Genomic DNA, 19,907 nt, shown 5'->3' on the forward strand with positions numbered 1-19,907 from the left:
GATTGTTGAACATTTTAAAATGTTATGGTGTATAAATCAGTAGAACATCTTCCGACCTGATACCAAGATGTAAGAAATTTTTGGATGAATTTTTTAAGATTTTTTTTTTTCCCAACAGATTGTTGAAGTCAAGCCTGGAATATTGATGTCTGTGTAATGAGTTGAACTTGGAAAGCATGCCACAAGTTCTTCCTCACTCCCCCCAGTCCTAGAAGTTGGCACCAAGACAAAAACTATTTTTGCTCTAAGCAAGTTATATTGTCTTGCCAAACATGTCGTCTATATACTGCAATAAAAACCAAAAACTGACCAGAACCTCCGAACAGAAAAAAGTAAGTGTGAACAGGTGCTAGCTGCTATGACTGAATAATGTACAGACTTAAAATTCTAGATCTCAGTTGTTTTGTATAAAAAGTCTGGGTTTTCTTAAACTTTTCTTTAAACTTAAACATAAAAAATCATAAATCTCCGCAACTATATACTATCAAGACTATTTTCACACTCTATAACAATTGACAATTCCTATGTTTTTGTTGGACCATCCAACTCTGATTTGTCTGCTCAAAAGAAACGGCCAAGTTCTAAAAATTGGAAAAACCCAAAATAATCCAAAAAAAGAAACGAAAAATATATCTAACCTTTTCTTGACTCTCAAGTACCAAAAATTCTGTTTCTAACTGATAAGTCTTTCCCTCTCCTCCCCTCATGCAATGATATTTTTTTAACCTTTCTAAAATTTCTAAAAAAAAATGCAAAAAAAAAAATCAACTCTGAGAAATTGTTTTTTTTTTTTTTTTGTAAGCTGGTAAAATGTCCAATATCCGGAAGGTCAGAGGCACAGCCAATGATGAAGATGACACCACGTTTCCTTGCGGTATAAGTAGGGACTGTTCGGGCTTTTTTCTTTTCAAAACCTTCTGACCGTCACTAGGAAGAAAGAGGTAAAGGGATAAGGAGGGACAGAAAGAAAGGTATAGCGATTGTTGTCTTCATTTATACCTAAACAGTTACAGTGTACAAATAATTGGAATTTTTTTTATTTTACATCTAAATTTAAATTCAAATTTTTTTAAATTTGAACACGACAGGAGTTTAATGTTATTACATCTGTTAATTATCATCCAGTTGTCAGTTTTATCCACTGTTTATGTATTTTTTTATTTCTGTTTTAAGGTATGCTTTTTTTTATTTGTTTCTGCTATTGTTATAGTTTTAAAGTTAAGTGTGAAATTTTAAAATGCTTACTTATTAATTAGATTTCTTAGGGTTTGTTGTTTTTTTTTTTACAATTTTAAGTTTTTTTTGTGTTCTAGCACATGGAGGGACAGGAATGTATATGAATAAATAGACAGATACATAAATAGATGGACGGATGAATGGATGGGTAGGTGGATGGATGGATTATTGGGCAGGTGGATGGATGGCTGAATAGATAGATAGAGGGTTTGATAGAAGGTTAGATAGCTAGCTAGATAGATAGATAGATAGATAGATTAGTAGGTGGATGGATGGATGGAGTATTGGGCAGATGAATAGATAGATAGATGATAGATAAATAGATAGAAGGATAGATAGATAGATAAATAGACAGATAAAGTGGTAGATGGATGGATGGGTAGATAGATAGATAGATGAGTAGGTTGATGGATGGATTGTTAGGCAAATGGATCGATGGATGGATGGGTAGGTGGATGGATAGTTACATGGATGGATGGATGGATGAGCAGATGGATGGATGGGTAGGTGGATGGATAGTTACATGGATGGATGGATGGATGAGCAGATGGATGGATGGGTAGGTGGATGGATAGTTACATGGATGGATGGATGGATGAGCAGATGGATGGATGGATGGATGGATGGATAGATGGACAGATGGATAGATAGATAAATAGATAGATAGATAAAGGGATAGATGGATGGATAGATGGATAGATAGATAGAGGGATGGATAGATGGATGGATGGATGGATTTATGGTAGATAGATGGATAGATAGATAGAGATAGATGAGTAGGTTGATGGATGGATTATTGAGCAGGTGGATCGATGGATGGGTAAGTGGAGGGATTGATAGTTAGATAGATGGATGGATAGTTAGATAGATAGATAGATAGATAGAGGGATAGATAGATAGATAGATAGAGGGATAGATAAATGGATAGATAGAGGGCTAGATAGAGAGATAGATAGATAGATAGATAGATAGATAGATAGATAGATAGATAGATAGATAGATAGAGGGATAGATAGGTAGATAGATAGATAGATAGATAGAGGGATAGATAGATAGATGGATAGATAGATAGATAGATAGATAGATAGAGGGATAGATAGATAGATAGATAGATAGATAGATAGATAGATAGAGGGATAGATAGATAGATAGAGGGATAGATAGATAGATTGATAGGTGGCTTGGGCAGATAAAGAGATGGATAGATTAAATAATGAACTCCCATTTAAAAAAGTGAAAAATGGTGCATAATGTTTCGGCTCTATCAATGAGCTCTTCACCATTTTACATTTTTGCATTGGGAATGCCAATTTTTATTATCTATCTATCCCTCTATCTATCTATCCCTCTATCTATCCCTCTATCTATCCCTCTATCTATCTATCTATCTATCTATCTATCTATCTATCTATCTATCTATCTATCCCTCTATCTATCTATCTATCTATCTATCTATCTATCTATCTATCCCTCTATCTATCTATCCCTCTATCTATCTATCTATCTATCTAGCTATCCCTCTATCTATCTATCTATCTATCTATCTATCCCTCTATCTATCTATCTATCCGTCTATCTATCCCTCTATCTATCTATCTATCTATCTATCTATCTATCTATCCCTCTATCTATCTATCCCTCTATCTATCTATCTATCTATCTAGCTATCCCTCTATCTGTCTATCTATCTATCCATCCCTCTATCTATCTATCTATTATCTATCTATCCCTCTATATATCTATCTATCCCTCTATCTATCTATCTATCTATCCCTCTATCTATCTATCTATCTATTATCTATCTATCTCTCTATCTATCTATCTATCCCTCTATATATCTATCTATCCCTCTATCTATCTATCTATCTATCTATTATCTATCTATCCCTCTATATATCTATCTATCCCTCTATCTATCTATCTATCTATCTATCTATCTATCTATCTATCTATCCATCTATCCCTCTATCTATCTATCTATCCATCTATCCCTCTATCTATCTATCTATCTATCTATCTATCTATCTATCTATCTATCTATCTATCCATCTATCCCTCTATCTATCTATCTATCTATCTATCTATGTATCTATCTATCTATCTATCTATCCCTCTATCTATCTATCTATCTATCTATCTATCTTTTCTCTCATATTTATCCTATTTCTTATTCTATATACACAGTGGCCCGGCCTTTGTTTTTTGCATCTGCACTCTATTTCTTGGTGCGGGTTACATTTTCGGGTGGCATTTTGACTAGATAGATAATATTTTTTAAAGAAAATGTTTGACATTTTTCACCATTCTCAGCCCTTTTTAGCATCTGAAAAAAAAAGACCAATGATATCAGTAGCTTCCCCCCCTTTCCCACTTTACGTGGTGTAATTGCTTATGCCGGGGTCTTCCTCTTCACATGCCGGGGCCACCTCCCTGGCAACCCCTTTTCGTCCAGAAAGACAAACACATCTGTCAGCCCATAAATTATACGAAAATCAAAGAAACGCAAGAGGAAGATTAATGAAGGCTTTCTTATTAATGGGACTTAATCTAGTAAACATAGAGACCATATATTCAGGGAGGACACAGGCTGTATGGAAATGAAATCCCAATTCCCTTTCGGATGAATCAATTGGGGTCTCAGCCTTTCATTATGGCACAGATTCACTTTAATCTACTGGGGGTCCGGCTCCTTTATCCTCCAGCTGATTGGTATAATCGGGTGGGAGGATGGATTCTTTCTTTTCATTCGGATTCCCTTGGCCGTACAGACAGATGACTCTTTTATTCTCCTTAACCAAATCTAGTTAATCTTCAGGGAGGCCTCCATAATGGCCTCCATAATGGCGCGCCTTCTGATGGGACCTGGTCACCTCTGCCTTATTCTCCCTGTCCGTACATCATTGTCCTCCTTGACGCATTGTGACATAAATTACTGAATATACATATTAAATTACAAATGTAAAAGAGACTATGTTACCATCTTGGAGGCATCATATGAAAAAATCAGATCTACTCTATCCGGGGTGTAAAAGGGTCTCCAATAAATACGTGTACTCCTTTAGAGTTGGATTGACTTACCTTGAAGGGATGAGCTGAGGAGGTAGTATTATTGGAAAAATAGGCAAAGTGGCTCCCTACCGGAAGGAAAGAACCTTAAACTTTCACTAATACCCTGAAACAGATGATGGGTGTCTTAGTCAAGTTGCAAGGCTTCTTAAAAGGGTTGTCCACTACTTTTACATTGTTGGCCTAACTTTAGGATAGGTCATCAATGTCAGATTGGCCAGGGTTCGACACCCCGCACCTCCACCGATCAGCTGTTCTCGGTCCCTGTGGTGGGAGCAGGTGGCCGGAAAGGCTCAGTTCCAGAGGTACTCTGTCTTCTGATGGTGGCCATGACCAAGTACTGCACCTCTGCCTCATGTTAATCTGAATAGGCTACTATCGGAAGACGGAGCAGCTCCAGAACTGAGCAATTCCAGCTGCCTGTGCCGCTGCCGGTTCGGGGATAAGCTGAGGATGGAGTATTATTGGAAAAATAGGCAAATTGGCTCTCTACCGGAAGGAAAGAACCTTAATCCGGGATTAATACCCCAAAACGGATGATGTGTGTCTAGTCAAGTTGCAAGGCTTTTTAAAGGGATTGTTCACTACTTTCACATTGATGGCCTATCCTGAGGCCATCACATTGATGGCCTATCCATCAATGCCAAATTGGTCAGGGTCCGACACCCCGAACCTCTGACGATCAGCTGTTCTTGGTCCCGGCGGTGGCAGCAAGTGGCCAGAAAGACTCAGTTCTGGAGGTGCTCCGTCTTCTGATAGTGGCTGTGACCAAGTACTGCACATCCGCCTCATATTGATCTGTATAGGTTACTATCAGAAGATTTGAGCAGCTCCGGAACTGAGCTGATTGGTGGGAGTGCAGGATGTCGGACCCCGGCAGATCTGACATTGATGACCTATCCTAAGGATAGCCATCAGTGTAACAGTAGTGGATAACCTCTTTAAGAAGCCTTGGAAATTGACTAAGACACCCACAATCTGTTTCGGGGTATTAGTGCCAAATTAAGGTTCTTTCCTTCTGGTAGGAAGCCAATTTGCCTATTTTTCCAATAATACGTCAACCTCTTTAAAGGGTCAGACATCATGGTACTTCGTATAACTGGGTACCCTAGGATAATTTTCTCGTGTACCCATCTTTGTGGCAACTTCATTAAAAATTGGACAACCAGTTTTGAAACTTGAATGATATTTTTAATACGTTCCCATATTATCATATTTTCACAAACAAAGGAATCCTCCTACCACGGTCGGTTAGACCTTCTAATTTATTGACAGCTCAAGGTCAAATTTTTTTTTTTGAACTTGAATTTTTGGACTAGTTTGGATCATCAAGTCGCCACTCACCCCCAAAACATTGGACCCAACCAATAGTCATGTTAATTTAGCCACCTCCAAAAATGATTAACCCGTTGCGTTGGTTTGTGAAAAGGTGGCGGTCAGTGACGTCAACAGGAAAGTACCCGCCACTGATTGACGCGCATCAACACAACCCGCAACCGGGTGTAAATGACCGCAGTGACGCCAAAGGCAGAAAGTACAGCATTTGCTTTTCTGAGAAAGAGACCCGAAACCACCGTAGATGGCCCACACCCATTTACCAGCAGCAAGTGCTTATCCGAGAATTTATAACCACAGACTGATGAGGGCGAAAAAAAAATCCCCCCCCCCAAAAAAATCTTATAATTCTGCCTTCTTGTCTGGAAGCCTCGTGTTTGCTTTCATGTTGTAGGGCCTAGAAGACATCCGACTAATTACTGATTGCGGTGATACGGCTCAATTGCTATTTTTACAAGTAGGAGATGTTATTAGAATAAGGGGATATTAGCGGAAAGCTCTTATAATATTAATTTCAGGTAACTCGCGTGTCTACAAATTATCCTCAGCTGTTCACTGCCGGCACAAGTCCCTGATCACAGCTTTTTTCCATGTGTAATGAGACATATTTGCATTTTAATCTGTTAATGAACATACTTATTAATTAGGAGACGCCACACTCCAAATTTCACCCTGCGACACGATAGGGGACGTGATGGAGTCACAGGCCCCCTGCTGTTATATCTGGAAACTGTCTATTATCTATTCATCTCTCTCTATCTATCTATCTATCTATCCCTCCATCTATCCCTCTATCTATCTCTCTCTCTATCTATCTATATATCTATCCCTCTATCTATCCATCTATCTATCTATCTATCTATCTATCTATCTATCCCTCTATCTATCTATCCCTCTATTTATCTATCTTTCTATCTATCTATCTATCTATCTATCTATCTATCTATCTATCCCTCTATCTATCTATCCCTCTATCTATCCCTCTATCTATCTATCTATCCATCCCTCCTATCTATCTATCTATCCCTCTATCTATCTATCTATCTATCCCTCTATCTATCCCTCTATCTATCTATCTATCTATCCATCCCTCCTATCTATCTATCTATCCCTCTATCTATCTATCTATCCCTCTATCTATCTATCTATCTATCTATCTATCCCTCTATCTATCTATCTATCTATCTATCTATCTATCTATCTATCCCTCTATCTATCTATCTATCTATCTATCCCTCCATCTATCCCTCTATCTATCTCTCTCTCTATCTATCTATATATCTATCCCTCTATCTATCCATCTATCTATCTATCTATCTATCTATCTATCCCTCTATCTATCTATCTATCCCTCTATCTATCTATCCCTCTATCTATCTATCTATCTATCTATCTATCTGTCTATCTATCCTTCTATCTATCTATCTATCTATCTATCTATCTATCTATCTATCTATCCTTCTATCTATCTATCTATCTATCTATCTATCCCTCTATCTATCTATCCCTCTATCTATCTATCTATCTATCTATCTATCTATCCCTCTATCTATCTATCTATCTATCTATCTATCTATCTATCTATCTATCTATCCTTCTATCTATCTATCTATCTATCTATCCCTCTATCTATCCCTCTATCTATCTATCTATCCCTCTATCTATCTATCTATCTATCTATCTATCTATCTATCTATCTATCTATCTATCCTTCTATCTATCTATCTATCTATCTTTCTATCTATCTATCTATCCTTCTATCTATCTATCTATCTATCTATCTATCTATCTATCTATCTATCCTTCTATCTATCTATCTATCTATCCTTCTATCTATCTATCTATCTTTCTATCTATCTATCTATCCTTCTATCTATCTACCATTTATCTTTTTGGCGTCTGTCTATCATTTGTCTACGTATCTATCTTTGTCTTATAAACCTTTATTTCTTTTCTTTCTTTCTCTCTCTTTCGCTTTCCTTTTTTCCTTCATTTCTCTCATTCTCTTTATTTCAATCTCCGTCCTTCCTTCTTTCCCTCTTTCCTTTCTTTCTTTATCAATAATCCACTCTTTTTTCCTTTCCTTCCTTCAATCTCTCCTTTCTTTCTTTCTTTCTTTCTTTCTTTCTTTCTCTTTCTTTTCTTTTCTTTCTTTCTGTCTTTCTTTCCTTCTTTCTTTATTTTTCTTTCTCTCATTATCTCATTTTTTCCTCTGCCTTCCTTCCTTCTTCCCTTCCTTTCTTCTTCTTTCTTTCGTTTTTTGTTGCTTTCTGAATCATTCACTCTCTTTTCCTTCCTTCTTGCTTTCTTTCTCAATCATTCACTCTTTTTTCCTTCCATCTTTCTTTCTTTCTTTCTTTCTTTCTTTTTTTTTCCTTCCATCTTTCTCTCTCTTTCTTTCTTTCTTTCTTTCTTTCTTTCTTTCTTTCTTTCTTTCTTTCTTTCTTTCTTTCTTTCTTTCTTTCCTTCCTTCCTTCCTTTCTCTCATTCTCTTTTTTTTTTCCCTTTGCCTTCTTTCCTTTCTTCCCTTCTTTCGTTTTTGCTTACTTATTCAACACCAAATATACAGTGCCTACAAGTAGTATTCAACCCCCTGCAGATTTAGCAGGTTTACACATTCGGAATTAACTTGGCATTGTGACATTTGGACTGTAGATCAGCCTGGAAGTGTGAAATGCAGCAAAAAAGAATGTTATTTCTTTTTTTTTTTTTAAATTGTGAAAAGTTTATTCAGAGGGTCATTTATTATTCAGCCCCTCAATCCACAAGAATTCTGTTTGGTTCCCCTAAAGTATTAAGAAGTATTTCAGGCACAAAGAACAATGAGCTTCACATGTTTGGATTAAATATCTCTTTTTTCAGCCTTTTCTGACTAATTAAGACCCTCCCCAAACTTGTGAACAGCACTGATACTTGGTCAACATGGGAAAGACAAAGGAGCATTCCAAGGCCATCAGAGACAAGATCGTGGAGGGTCACAAGGCTGGCAAGGGGTACAAAACCCTTTCCAAGGAGTTGGGCCTACCTGTCTCCACTGTTGGGAGCATCATCCAGAAGTGGAAGGCTTATGGAACTACTGTTAGCCTTCCACGGCCTGGACAGCCTTTGAAAGTTTCCACCCGTGCCGAGGCCAGGCTTGTCCGAAGAGTCAAGGCTAACCCAAGGACAACAAGGAAGGAGCTCCGGGAAGATCTCATGGCAGTGGGGACATTGGTTTCAGTCAATACCATAAGTAATGTACTCCACCGCAATGGTCTCCGTTCCAGACGAGCCCGTAAGGTACCTTTTACTTTCAAAGCGTCATGTCAAGGCTCGTCTACAGTTTGCTCATGATCACTTGGAGGACTCTGAGACAGACTGGTTCAAGGTTCTCTGGTCTGATGAGACCAAGATCGAGATCTTTGGTGCCAACCACACACGTGACGTTTGGAGACTGTATGGCACTGCATACGACCCCAAGAATACCATCCCTACAGTCAAGCATGGTGGTGGCAGCATCATGCTGTGGGGCTGTTTCTAAGCCAAGGGGCCTGGCCATCTGGTCCGCATCCATGGGAAGATGGATAGCACGGCCTACCTGGAGATTTTGGCCAAGAACCTCCGCTCCTCCATCAAGGATCTTAAGATGGGTCGTCATTTCATCTTCCAACAAGACAACAACCCAAAGCACACAGCCAAGAAAACCAAGGCCTGGTTCAAGAGGGAAAAAATCAAGGTGTTGCAGTGGCCTAGTCAGTCTCCTGACCTTAACCCAATTGAAAACTTGTGGAAGGAGCTCAAGATTAAAGTCCACATGAGACACCCAAAGAACCTAGATAACTTGGAGAAGATCTGCATGGAGGAGTGGGCCAAGATAACTCCAGAGACCTGTGCCGGCCTGATCAGGTCTTATAAAAGACGATTATTAGCTGTAATTGCAAAAAAGGGTTATTCCACAAAATATTAAACCTAGGGGTTGAATAATAATTGACCCACACTTTTATGTTGAAAATGTATTAAAATTTAACTGAGCAACATAACTTGTTGGTTTGGAAGATTTATGCATCTGTTAATAAATCCTGCTCTTGTTTGAAGTTTGCAGGCTCTAACTTATTTGCATCTTATCAAACCTGCTAAATCTGCAGGGGGTTGAATACTACTTGTAGGCACTGTATTAGGTAACACACAAGCCATCAGATATAGCATATTTATAGGCCGCTGTATCCCACCATCCCATATTTATTATATCCATTGGAAATATACCTATTTTATCAATATAAAGCCCTGGTGTAGTGGAGTTTTTTTCAGGGCCATAGCTATCAGGGCCCAGAGGTGGCAGCTGCTCCTTGGTACCTGATTGGGGCTAATAGACCCCTCTGCTACCAGTATTATGAAAATGTGGCATAAAAAACACTGTGTGCAGGAGATTTCAATAAATCCCATCCACTTTGCTGAATACAGAAGAGGCCCCAATTCTGACGCAGAGAGCAGATCAGACCGTTCTTCTGACGCTTAGTAGTTTATATAAACAATTATTTTTAAAAACACTGCTGGTGTAAAAGCTCTTGAGAAAACAACCAGACAGCTGCCAAATTATGGTTGTGGTTTTTGCAGCTAATTAAGTTGTGGCTTTTCAAAGTGTCACAAAATATTTGCACAATTTTATTTGCTCGGTGATTCTACTGCTTTACTTCAACAGAACAGCTCATCCAGACTGCCAAGATCATGCTGATTGACAGCTGACTACCTGCAGTTAGGCAGCGGGGAGCTGGCTGTCAATTAGCATGATATCCGCACTTACGCTCCGTCAACAGAACAGCTCATTCGGACTGCCAGTGTCATGCTGATTGACAGTTGGCTCCCCGCAATTAGGCAACAGGGAGCTGGCTGTCAATCAGCATGATGTAGGCAGTCAAGCTCCGTCAACAGAGTAGCTCATCTTGACTGACAACGTCATACTGATTGACAGGTGGCTCCACGCAGATAGGCAGCGGGGAGCTGGCTGTCAGTCGCATGACGTCGGCAGTCACGCTCCATCAACAGAGAAGCTCATCTGGACTGCCAACATCAAGCTGATTGACAGCTGGTTCCCCGCAAGTTAGGCAGTAGGTAACTGGCTGTCAATCAGCATGGCATTAGCAGTCACTCTCCATCAAAAGAGCAGCTCATCTTGACTATCATCGTCTTGCTGATTGACAGATGGCTCCCCGCAGTGAGGCAGCAGAGATCTGGCTGTCAATCAGCATGATGTCGGCAGTCATGTTCCGTCAACAGAGCAGCTCATCCAGACTGCCAACGTCAAGTTTACTGATAATTGGCTCTCCGCAGTTAGGCAGCAGGGAGCTGGCTGTCAATCAGCAAGATGTCGGCAGTCACGCTCCATCAACAGAGCATCTTATCTAGACTGCCAGTGTCATACTGATTGACAACTGGCTCTGCGCAGTTAGGGAGTGGGGAGCTGCCTGTCAATCAACATGATGTCGGCAGTCATGCTCCATCACCAGAGCAGAAGAGAAGTAGCTGCTCTGTCAACATGATGTCAGCAGAAGCCACAGAATAGGAATGTACAGTATATAATAAACCCCAGCTTGGAGTCTCATTTACTAGTGTGTTAAGGAATTGCACTTTTAGCAATTATCTAAAATATAAATAATCTAAAAGACTCTAAATTGGAGTGATACATTAACACAAGACTACGTTAAGGTTGTTGATGATGATGATACAGTGCCCTCAGATCTCAATGGAAAAAAAAGTCTGATCCGAGCGGTTCACAGAATAGATGGTGATTTCCCAGGTAGTGTCAGGCGCTGGTGCACGGCCCACACTCCGCTCAGCACACAGTGACATTGGAAGAGCTGGCCCTGGCCCCGGCGTCTGACATATAACACGGGTATCTGATTTCTTGCTGTGTTTTGAAGTGCGCTGCCTGTTGGTGGTTAGCCACAAGACATATACTCTCCGAGAAGAGCAGCTTGGCATGCCATCAATCGAATGGGGCAGAGGCAGACAGCCCTTCGCTACATGCCTTACTTTGAGCTGGTAATCCCATTCCAAAAAACAGGTGCAAATGCTGATCCCGCTCCAGACTAGCTTCAGCCAAAGGAAAACAAACAAGGCACAGCAATACATGACAGCTGTCCCTCTATCCTTTCCAACTAGAGGACACTACATTAACGACAAGGTGGCAAAAAAGCCGCCGGCCTCTGCCATCATTCCTTCTTGGGGTCTTCATCGCCTCTGAAATATTTTTTATGTCATAATGCTAAAAGTCAGAATAAATAGTGTTGACCACTGAGAGTGCGGTTGAGTTCCACAAAATGTTTAGGAAGGTCATTAAAGGGAGTCTATCGAATAACTTTACCATCCGAAACCTCCACCATGGCATAATAGATGACCTAACAATCTTTTCAAATATTCCCCAAAGTAATAAAAATTCATCTGTATGTGTCACACTAGATACGTCGAGTACCAAGAGAACGGTGAAAGGGAAGGGTAACCATGCGTCAAGGGAAGGGGAAGATGGTGACGCCCTGACCAAGCCTACTGCTGGTCCCTAGAGTCCATCACCACCCTAGATAGGTTCCTCACCTATGCACCGAGCAGGATACCTGAACCTTGGTATCCCTAGTGCTGGGCCCTTGTGTCCCTCACCATCCTAGATAGGTTCCTCACCTATGCACCGAGCTGGATACTGTCAGGGCCAGGCGGTCGGGCAGACCCAGGAGGTGGATCCACTGGGCCGAACTCTAAGATGGTGGTAAGGAGTCCGGTAGCTGAAGCACTATGGGCAGTAGAACAGTCCGTGCCAGTGAGTGTAACGAAGAAGTCCCTGGGACCACGGAGTCACAGATGGTAGTCCGGGTGACGTAGCTCAGGTTCGGAAGCCGAGGTGATGTCAGGCGGGGTCCGGAACCTTTGGAGCGAGATGACGGGTCACCGCAGGGATCCGAGATGGTACGGACTGTCAGATGGCAGACGGACAGCGTGCGGGGTTCGGGATTCAGCAGGACCGGATGGCGAGGCAGGATCAGCTCTAGAAGAGAGATACGTGAGTATGGCACGAAGACACAAGGAGACCTGACTCCTAGCTTGGAAAACACGAAGATCAGGCCCCGCCCTCTTGGACAATACACCCCTTTATACCCTGTACCTGTTTAGCCTCATTTCCTGTTAATGGACGCTGGCCCTTTAAGAAAGGGTCAGTGACCGCGCGCGCGCCCTAATGCGCATGCGCGCAGCCCGGGTGCCAGAAGCCAGGGAAGGAGGCTGAGAAGAGGACGCAGGGGAGCCGGCCAGGGCCTGGGAAGCCGTCGGGCGCCGCGATCGGAGACCAGGGGGCCTGGGAAGGACGGGCACCGGAGCCAAGGACCCGGGGAGCGTGGCAGGTGAGCCGGGGAGCGGGGCTGAGGACCCGGGGAGCGGAGCAGAGGACCCGGGGAGGGGAGCCAAGGACCCGGGGAGCGTGACAGTACCCCCCCCCCCACGCCCCCCTCCCCGCAACCGGGACATGAAGGCACGGATCAGAGGAGTGCCCACGTTCTCCCTGGGCTCCCAGGACCTATCCTCAGGACCATACCCCTCCCAGTCCACCAGGAAGAACTGTCGACCTCGTACGGTCTTCATGGCCACGATATCCCTTACCGCATAGACGTCGTCATCGGCAATAGGTGGAGGAGCCGGACTGGCAGCAGCGGAGAAGGGACCAAGGACAACCGGCTTGAGCAGGGAGACGTGGAATGAGTTGGGTATCCTCATCGTGGCCGGGAGCTGTAGCTTGTAGGAGACCTCATTGATCTTGCTGAGGATCTTAAACGGCCCGATGTAGCGAGGACCCAGCTTGTAGGAAGGTATCTTCAATCGGATGTACTGGGAAGCAAGCCAGACCAGGTCACCAGGAGAGAAACACGGAGGGTCCAGACGCCTCTTGTCAGCGTGTTTCTTCATCCGCTGGGAAGCGCGTCCAAGGGACGCCTTGACAGAGTCCCAAATGGTAGCGAAGTCACGGGCTACAGTATCAGCCGCAGGGACATCCGAAGAAGGGGATATAGGCAATGGGACGGAGGGCTGAAGTCCGTAAACGACATGGAAGGGAGACTTGGAGGACGACTCACTGATGTGGTGGTTATGTGAGAATTCAGCCCAAGGCAGAAGCGTGGACCAGTCGTCGTGATGGGCGTTGACATAGTGACGTAAGAAGGATGTCAAGATTTGATTGACCCTCTCCACTTGGCCATTAGACTGAGGATGGTATGCAGAAGAAAAGTCCAGAGTTACTCCCAGATGTTTGCAGAGCGCCCTCCAGAAGCGGGAGGTGAACTGAGTTCCTCTGTCGGACACGATGTGGGATGGAAAGCCATGCAAGCGGAAGATGTGATGTATATAGGCTTCCGCGAGTTCCTGAGCAGAGGGCAGTCCAGCCATGGGGATGAAGTGAGCCATTTTGGAGAACCGGTCCACCACGACCCATATGACTGTGTGTCCAGAGGATAATGGCAAGTCCGTAATAAAATCCATCGCTATGTGTTGCCACGGAACTGAGGGTATAGGCAGAGGCAGAAGACGGCCATAGGGCAGGTGTTTGGGCGTCTTGTTCCTGGCACAAGAGGAGCAGGCAGAGACAAAAGCAGCGACGTCCGTGCGAAGGGATGGCCACCAGTAATGGCGTACAATCGTACCCCATGTTCTCTTCTGGCCTGCATGACCGGCTGTTTTTGAGGCATGACCCCAGTGTAACACTTTTTGCCTGTCAGTCTCAGAGACATAGGTCTTTCCGGGCGGTATCTGGGCCAGGGTGACAGGGGCCACCGGAATGATCTTGCTAGGAGAGATGATGGGTTGGGTAGTCTCTTCCTCCTGCTCCATGGGCATGAAAGACCTAGACAAGGCATCAGCGCGTACATTCTTGTCCGCGGGTCGGAAATGGAGCTGGAAGTCAAACCTGGCAAAGAATAGGGACCACCTGGCTTGCCGTGGGTTCAGTCGCTGAGCGGACCGCAGGTATTCCAGGTTCTTGTGGTCCGTGTAGATAATCACGGGGTACACTGCTCCTTCCAGGAGGTAGCGCCACTCCTCCAGAGCCAGTTTGACCGCCAATAGTTCTCGGTCACCGATGGTGTAATTACGTTCAGGCGCTGAGAAGCTCTTGGAGAAGAAACCGCACGTCACCATCTTGCCGGAGGAGGACTTCTGCATGAGCACTGCTCCGGCTCCCGAGGAAGAGGCATCCACCTCCAAGGTGAACTGGCGGTTTAACTCCGGACGGTGGAGTACAGGAGCGGAGGCAAATGCTCGCTTCAGTGAGCAAAACGCGGCGTCGGCCGCAGGTGACCAGTCCTTTGGATTAGCCTCCTTTTTGGTCAAAGCGGAGAGAGGAGCAGTCAGGGCAGAGAAGTGAGGGATAAACTGGCGGTAGTAGTTGGCGAATCCCAGGAACCGTTGGATTGCCTTCAGTCCAGAAGGGGGAGGCCAGTTGAGTATGGAGGAGACCTTCTTTGGATCCATCTGCAGTCCAGTGCCCGAGATGATGTATCCCAGGAAAGGGAGAGAAGACTGCTCAAAGACACACTTCTCGTATTTGGCGTAGAGACGATTCTCTCTCAGTCTTTGTAGAACCAGCTGTACGTTCTCTCTGTGGGTCTGGAGGTCCGGAGAGAAGATAAGGATGTCATCCAGATAAACTACTACACAGATGTAGAGGAGGTCCCGGAATATGTCGTTCACCAATTCTTGGAAGACTGCTGGTGCGTTACACAGGCCGAAGGGCATCACGCAGTATTCATAATGCCCATCGCGAGTATTAAACGCGGTCTTCCATTCGTCCCCAGAGCGGATACGAACTAGGTTGTAGGCACCCCGAAGATCCAGCTTGGTGAACACACGGGCTCCTCTGAGCCGGTCGAACAATTCGGGGATGAGCGGCAGAGGGTACTTGTTTTTTACGGTGATCTGATTCAGACCCCGGTAGTCGATGCATGGGCGTAGGTCACCCTCTTTCTTCTTAACGAAGAAGAAGCCTGCTCCCACAGGAGAGGAGGATCTCCGGATGAATCCCCTTGCCAGGCTCTCTGTGATGTAGGTAGACATGGCCCTGGTTTCGGCTGGAGACAACGGATATATCCGTCCTCGAGGCGGTGTAGTTCCTGGGAGCAGGTCGATGGCACAATCGTAGGGACGGTGTGGCGGAAGTACCTCAGACTCCTTCTTGTCAAAAACGTCTGCGAAGGACCAATAGGCCGAAGGCAGTTCCGGTAGGTTCTCTGGAACCGGAGGTCGTCGGATGGGTTGTATGGACTTCAGACACTTCTCATGACAAGCAGGACCCCATCGGGTGATTTCGCCAGTACCCCAGCTGACTGATGGTTCGTGTGTCCGCAACCAGGGAAGTCCCAGCAGGATTTGATGGGACATGTGTGGAAGGACGTAGAGAGCGATGTTCTCGGTGTGCAGGGCACCGATACGCAGTTCGACCGGACTGGTGACCCAGGAGATGGTATCAGAGAGGGGTCTCCCATCCACAGAGGCAATCACTAGGGGCTTCTCGAGTGGAGTAACAGGCAGCTGGTACTTGTCCACCGTGGCCTGCTGGATGAAATTGCCCGCTGCTCCAGAGTCGAGGTATGCCTCAGCCGTGAAGCGCGTCTCTCCCGTTGACACTTGCACAGTCCACATAACTGGGTCTGAGAGAGTCCCAGCACCTAGGGTGGCCTCTCCTACCAACCCTAGGCTTTGGAGTTTCCCGGCCTTTCCGGACAGGAGCGTAGGAGGTGTGTGTCCTCTCCGCAGTAAAAGCAGAGACCCTTGGCGAGCCGCTCTGCTCGACGTTGTTCAGACTGTCGTACTCGGTCGATCTGCATGGGCTCGTGGACGGGAATCCCAGCTGTTGATGATTGAGATACGGAGGGCTTCTGTGGAGGAGAGAAATGCCGTACCGGACGTCTCTCACGAGACAGCTCTTTGGAGCGCTCCTGAAAACGAATGTCCACTCGAGTTGCTAGGGCAATCAGGGCATCTAGGGTGGAGGGCACGTCACGACCCGCCAACTCATCTTTGATGCGACTCGAGAGTCCTTCCCAGAAGGCGGCTGTTAGGGCCTCATTATTCCACCCGAGTTCTGAAGCCAAAGTGCGGAAACGGATGGCGTATTGGCCCACCGTCAGTGTTCCTTGACGTAAGCGGAGGAGGGATGAAGCAGACGCAGAGGCGCGTCCCGGCTCGTCAAAGGTGCTGCGAAAGGCCTGCAGGAACTCTTGATGAAGATCCTTGGTCATAGGGTCCTCCTTCTCCCACAACGGGTTCATCCACGCCAGTGCCTCGCCCTCCAGGCTTGGTCGGAGGCAAACAGATGTGGCAGCTGCGTGAAATGGAGGGAGCATTGGTTTATAAACCCCCTGCAGGACTTGGGATCTCCGGCGTACCGGGGTGGTGAGGCCAAACGCAGTCTGGAAGCATCCGAAGAAGCAGCCACGGGAGCGGGGGACGTGGCTTGACTAGTGGCGGCTTGGGATGTCGAAGACGTGACTGCCGCTTGTAGCGTGGTCAGGCGGGTGTCCACGGAAGTCATAAAGTTCAGCATGCGGGTCTGGACTTCACGCTGGCGTTGGAGTTCCTCTTGCAAGGCTGCTAGTGCTGCAGCGGGATCCATGGCCTGATCTTACTGTCAGGGCCAGGCGGTCGGGCAGACCCAGGAGGTGGATCCACTGGGCCGAACTCTAAGATGGTGGTAAGGAGTCCGGTAGCTGAAGCACTATGGGCAGTAGAACAGTCCGTGCCAGTGAGTGTAACGAAGAAGTCCCTGGGACCACGGAGTCACAGATGGTAGTCCGGGTGACGTAGCTCAGGTTCGGAAGCCGAGGTGATGTCAGGCGGGGTCCGGAACCTTTGGAGCGAGATGACGGGTCACCGCAGGGATCCGAGATGGTACGGACTGTCAGATGGCAGACGGACAGCGTGCGGGGTTCGGGATTCAGCAGGACCGGATGGCGAGGCAGGATCAGCTCTAGAAGAGAGATACGTGAGTATGGCACGAAGACACAAGGAGACCTGACTCCTAGCTTGGAAAACACGAAGATCAGGCCCCGCCCTCTTGGACAATACACCCCTTTATACCCTGTACCTGTTTAGCCTCATTTCCTGTTAATGGACGCTGGCCCTTTAAGAAAGGGTCAGTGACCGCGCGCGCGCGCCCTAATGCGCATGCGCGCAGCCCGGGTGCCAGAAGCCAGGGAAGGAGGCTGAGAAGAGGACGCAGGGGAGCCGGCCAGGGCCTGGGAAGCCGTCGGGCGCCGCGATCGGAGACCAGGGGGCCTGGGAAGGACGGGCACCGGAGCCAAGGACCCGGGGAGCGTGGCAGGTGAGCCGGGGAGCGGGGCTGAGGACCCGGGGAGCGGAGCAGAGGACCCGGGGAGGGGAGCCAAGGACCCGGGGAGCGTGACAGATACCTGACCCTACGTATCCTACTGCTCCCGGGGTCCCTCACCACCCTAGATGGTTCCTCACCTATGCGCCGAGCAGGATACCTGACTCTAGGTATCCCTAGTGCTAGTAGTGTCATGATTCTGATCCACAGTGCTCTGCTCTCTTGCACAGCTGATGCTCTATTTTGTATTGTACTCCGGTGGATGGGTTGTTCCTGGCCTCAGGCCCTGCGCTGGTGTTGGGAAGAGCCTGTTTTCAGGTGCCTTATTCCGGGTGCTTGCTCTGCTTCATTAGAAAGCGATCTCGCCAGGAACGCCGCCAGTCATAGCTCCTGCTCTGCAGTGAGTACTCTGGCTCACGAAAGTGCTTCGTTCTGATCTTGTTTTGCTACCCTGGACCTTTATGACCCTTCTCCACCCATCACCCTGACTGACGTTTTCCCCTGGCTTCTGACTCCCGGCTCATACCCTGACCTCGGCTTCGCTTTCTACCTGTGTACCTTACGTGACTTCCTGGCCTCTGAACTCCGGCTCATACCCTGACCTCTGCTCCGCTTCTTCCTGTGTACCTTACATGACTTCCTGGCCTATGACTTCCAGCTCGTACCCTGACTTTGGCTCCACTTTCTCCCTGTGTACTTTAATTGACTTCCTGACTTCTGACCTCCGGTTCGTACCCTGACTTTGGCTCTGCTTTCTTCCCTGTGCACCATATGTGACTTGAGTACCCCTCCATTAGTTGCATCTAGTGACACGTAATGGTTAATCATCACAAGTAGACCCTAAATAGGGAATGGGTGGGAAGAGCTCTACGTCAACCCCACTACACACTAAAGAAGACACAAGGGGGACACACAGTGGAAAAGTGCATGAACTACTTATCCACAGGAAACTGAGGTAGAAGTTCAGCAAGGTTTTAGCAACGATACCACAGATGAGTACAAGCCACCTGCTTGCAACCAGATCTTGAAAGAACTGAATAATATCACCAGCACCAGTCCAGGGAAGATGGGAGTATTTAAGCACCAAGAGAATACTGATAATCAGCAGCTGGGTGGAAAACGAGCTCCTGCTGGGTCCTAAAGGGGAAGAGATGAAAATCCAGCAGGAAAGCTACCTAGTACAATGAATACTAACAGCAGGAACAATAGAAAGTAAGGGAACATTTTGCGCAGCCAAACGCTGTGACCTTCTATTGCCAGAAACCACATGACTGTCACCCGTTACCCACATGTAACAGAATGCGAAGAGTGATGTGGACATTTAAACCATGCAGAAGAGTCTTGCTTAGCTGAGTCCAGCCCTTTAGTCCTGATTGACTTACTTTCCTCCACTTCTGTGTTCACCACCCAGCTCCTCCAAATTTCCAGATGGACCTTAGATCCAGATGAGACCATACTCGAAACACGTTGCCCCTTGTCCAGTACCGGCGGCGGCTCTATTGCCAGTGTTTCCCTTTTTTTTTGGCAGCCTGTTCTGGTGATCAGTGGTGATCTTAAAAATTAAACAACCACTGATCAAAAATGTATCACTTCTTTATGAAAAAAATTATGCTTTTGTTATGTGCCTCCATAATTGAAGCTCCTGAATGGACGTGCCTAGTGGCCAACCAAGCAGGTGATATGGGGATCTTGAAGAAGGGGGTTTCTTTTGTCCCCTTTTCTACTAGGTGATGGAGAATTGGACTTCACACATTTCTTTTCTAACTTTTTAACTTATGTGGCATCTGTTTTGTTTACATTTTGTCCCTATTCTTTCTCATTTTCCCTTTCCCATTTCCCCTCGCTATTCCTGCTGAGACCACCACCGGTGTAGAGTGTGAAGGGGCCCAAAGGTCCCTGTTTGAATGGAGTGGTAGTGACCATGGCTGACCATCAG

The 19,907-nt window shown here is 45.8% G+C and overlaps 1 protein-coding gene across 1 annotated transcript in view; it reads left to right on the forward strand.

The window, feature by feature from the left end:
- Positions 1-211: 211 nt before the first annotated feature.
- FOXP3 (forkhead box P3) overlaps positions 212-19,907 on the forward strand; it is an 84,766-nt gene continuing 65,070 nt past the window's right edge. Inside the window, exon 1 of the mRNA XM_075324281.1 lies at positions 212-332. The gene's annotated coding sequence lies outside the window, so the exon portion shown is untranslated. The remainder of the gene's footprint in view (positions 333-19,907) is intronic.

Source organism: Anomaloglossus baeobatrachus, chromosome 9, assembly GCF_048569485.1.
Source record: "Anomaloglossus baeobatrachus isolate aAnoBae1 chromosome 9, aAnoBae1.hap1, whole genome shotgun sequence".
NCBI lineage: Eukaryota > Metazoa > Chordata > Amphibia > Anura > Aromobatidae > Anomaloglossus > Anomaloglossus baeobatrachus.